Source organism: Cnephaeus nilssonii (assembly GCF_951640355.1).
Source record: "Cnephaeus nilssonii genome assembly, chromosome: X".
Taxonomy (NCBI): Eukaryota; Metazoa; Chordata; class Mammalia; order Chiroptera; family Vespertilionidae; genus Cnephaeus; species Cnephaeus nilssonii.
Genome location: NC_137071.1, coordinates 65615136 through 65619090, shown reverse-complemented (window position 1 = coordinate 65619090; position 3955 = coordinate 65615136).

Below are 3955 nucleotides of genomic sequence, written 5' to 3'. Positions count from 1 at the left end.
CTTTTATTTTCTCAATTTCTCTGTAAGTTTCATTTTGTATTTAGCTGACTTTTTTTTGTAGTATGTAATTTTGATAATCTTTTTTGCTCTTTTGGTATACTTTCTAGTTATTTTCTTAGTGGTTAATTAGGGAATACAATTAATATTTTATACTTACATCAACCTGTTTTGAATAATACCAACTTCGTTTCAACGGTATACAAACATTATCTTCCTATATATCCCCATTTCTTTTCCTTTATATTGTAATTATAACAGATTACATTTTTATATATTGATTAATATTTATTTTTATGCATTCTTAAGCCTCACCTGAGGCTATTTTTCTATTATTTTTAGAGAGTGTGGAAGGGAGAAGGAGAGATACAGAGAGAGAGAGAAACATCAATGTGAAAGAGAGACAAATTGATTTCCTCCCGCATGCATCCTGACCAAGGCTGAGGATTGAGCCTGCAATTGAGGTATGCGCCCTGGGACCCTTTGGTCCCTAGGCCAATGCTCTATCTACTGAGCCAAACTGACTAGGGCACATTTTGTTTTTAAAAAAGAAGAGTTATATATCAAAAGTACAATAATATTTTTTTTTATATTTAGCTATATATTTCTCCTATTAATGTTCTTTATTTCTCCATGTGGCTTTTAAGTTATTCCTACTGTCTTTTCATTTCATTGGCAATTTTTAAAGACAGGTTTATTATTAACAAACTCTCTTAACTTTTTTTTATCTGATAATGCCTCAACTTCTCCTTTACTTCTGAAGGATAGTTTTTCTGATATAGAATTTTTGTTTAACTGTTGTTGTTTTCAGGTTTTTAAATATGTTACCTCACTGCTTTTTCGTCTCCATGGTTTCTAATGAGAAAGCAACTGTTAGTCATGAGGACCGCTTATACACAATGAGTAAATTCTTTCTTGCCACAATCAAGGTTTTCTCTTTTTGTCTTTTGACTATTTGACTATAATGTGTCTCTGCTGCATTCTTTTGAGACTTTCCTGAAGGTAGTTCATTAAACTACTTACTAGTAGATATATAGTTGGAAGTCTTTCTTAAAATTTGAGAAGCTTTTGGCGGTTATTTCTTCCAAAAAAAATTTTTTTTATTCTTTCTCTCTTATTTTTCTGGGAATCCCATATGCATATCTTGGTCTGCTTGATGTCCCACAAATCCTTTAGGCTTTGTTCTCCTTTTTCATTCTTTTTTCTTTCTGCTCCTCAGACTGGATGATTTTAATTTTTTCCTATCCTTAAGTTCACTGATTCTTTCTTCTTCCTGCTCATTTTTACTCTTAAAACCCTCTAGTGTTTTTGTTTGCTTGCTTTTTAATTTCAGTTATTGTAATTTTCAGTTCCAGAAGTTCTACATGGTTTCTTTTTGTAATTTGTATCTTTTCCTGATATTGTTTTATTTTAGGTTGGTTTTTTTCCCCCCTGGTTTTCTTTAGCTCTTTGGGCATATTTGAGATATTTGATAAAAAGTCTATTAAGTTTAACATCAGAGCCTCCTCAGAGATGGATTTTATGATATTTTTTCCTTTGAATAGTCCATGTTTTCTTGTTTCCTCATATGCTTAATAATATTTTATGTTGAAAACTGGAAATTTGAATATTATAATGTGGTGATTCTGGAGATAAGATTTTTGTCCTTCTCTAGAATATGAAATTACTGCTTTTTGAAAGCTTAGCTTGTGGTTAGCCAGTGCTTTGACTGAGATTAACTCCAGTGCCAGCAGCTGAAAACAAAATAAAGCAAAACAAAAATCCCCTCCCAGTCTTTGCAGATTGACTCTGGGGTTTTATACTACACTAGCTGTACCCGACCACGTGTTGCTGTGGCTCAGTCTGGTTAAATTGAAAAGAAAGAAAAGAGAAAGCACACGTTTCTAATATGTTTAATTTCACAATGCTTGTGGGTATACAATATTTTTTTGTTGTTCCATTGTCTGTGCAGATATAGAGATTGTCTGGTTTGCCGACTCTAGAACACGCAACATATAATTGTCCATGTGAGAAGCAATCCATGTCTAGATCTAAACCACACAAATCTGAGCTTTGTTGATGGTGATTGCAAATGCCAATCGAATTGGGTATTGCAATCTCTTAAATTGAAATGGCATATCCGTTGGAATCATAGGCATGCGAGGAATGAGGACATCTTCACATTTGAAAGGTCCTGTGAAGATTGTTGCTTCTATGACATTGCTCATTAGTTGTTTTTTTTACTGCAAGCCACGTGCCGTTGCAAAGCTTTGTCTGGTTGATATTTCGCAACATGATAATTGGCATGACGATTTTCAAATGCAGTACGTGCGGTGGCATCCCTGGCAGTTTGAGTGAATTCAAAGATTCTGTTGGATAAGTAACTGCTTCATCTGCTTCCACAACAGTGTCGATGAACTTGTATGTGACTGCCTCGTTTTGAATGTTAGACTGAATAATATTGTTAAGTTCGTAGACGTCTTTGTGCTTGGCCGCAAGAATAGCTCGTTCACTCAGCCAATCGTGATTCTTATAATTGGTTTGAATATTAGGAAATACTTTTTCAACCAATTCTCCTTTTGATGTCACTAAATTGCAGAAGTTATAAAGCAATGAAATTCGTGCTGCGGTCAGATCAACCGGCACCTTTCCGTTCCCAATTTTCAGCAATTGATGTGAGAATATCTCAGCTGATTGATTGTTTTGCAGCTGGACACATATATTTGTAGTTAATTTTAACTTCTTTATGTGTCGCCACAAAGTAGAGTATTTCAGGCAAGCATTTATTTCGTCCGCTGGTGTCAATCGAGGAAATACAGGTAATGTTTGCCTGAAATCTCCTGCAAGCAATATTAATGCGTTCCCAAATGGCCTGATGTTTCGATGCAAATCTTGCAATCATCGATCAAGAGCCTCGAGCAATTTTTTGTGCGCCATTGTGCATTCATCCCAAACAATAAGTTTGCATTTCTGCAATACTTTTGCCATGACGGATGCTTTGGAAATGTTGCACATGGGAATTTCAATGAATTGCATGTTCAATGGCAATTTCAAAGTGGAATGAGAAGTTCTTCCACCTGGTAGCAATGTCGCCGCTATTCCGGATGATGCAAGAGCTAAGGCTATGTCATTTTGGGATTGAATTGCTGCCAGAATCAACCTAATTAGGAACATTTTACCAGTTCCTCCTGGCGCATCTAAGAAGAAGATTTCTCCAACCCCGTTATTGACAGTTTGCATTATTTGATCATAAATGCCTTTTTGCTCAAGCGTTAGCTTAGGAATATTTGATTGCACATACGACCAAAGATCACCCGTGTTGTGATTTTGTTCACGACGCAATTCTACATCAAACGAAGCAGCAGCAGATCGATTCGGTGATGGCATTCCCAATTGATTGAGAACTTTGTTCGTGATTTCTAAGCACAAATCTCCAATCATTATCAACATTGAAATGGAATTGTAAAATTGGAAATTTGGAAATCATAAATGGATTGTAAATCAGAAACATTGAAATGGAATCGTAAAATATTTAGTATAGAGTATGTTGATTTTACGTCCAACAGATGGCACAAAAACATGTTTTTCCAAAAAAGCATGTTTTTACCTGTCACAGGTGTGACATCTATATAATAGTAGGTATAAGGTATATAAAAACAAGCGCATATTCAAATGCAACGTTGTGTCAATATTTCAAAGCAATCGGTGAAGAACTTTCAGATAATTAAGATTTTGAACAAACGAACATTTACATTTTTATTTATATAGATTAACACTTAGGTCATTTATAGTTTGGCCTTAGTCTTTCCTTCCTACTTGCACTAAGACTTTAAATTGGCTGGTAGTGGAAGTTTAGTACATTTTTTAGTAGGGTTCTCTTTATACAGTATCATGTCATCAGTAAATGACAGTTTTACTTATTCCTTTCCAATTTGTATGCCTTTTATTTATTCTTGTCTGATTTCTGTGGCTAAGACTT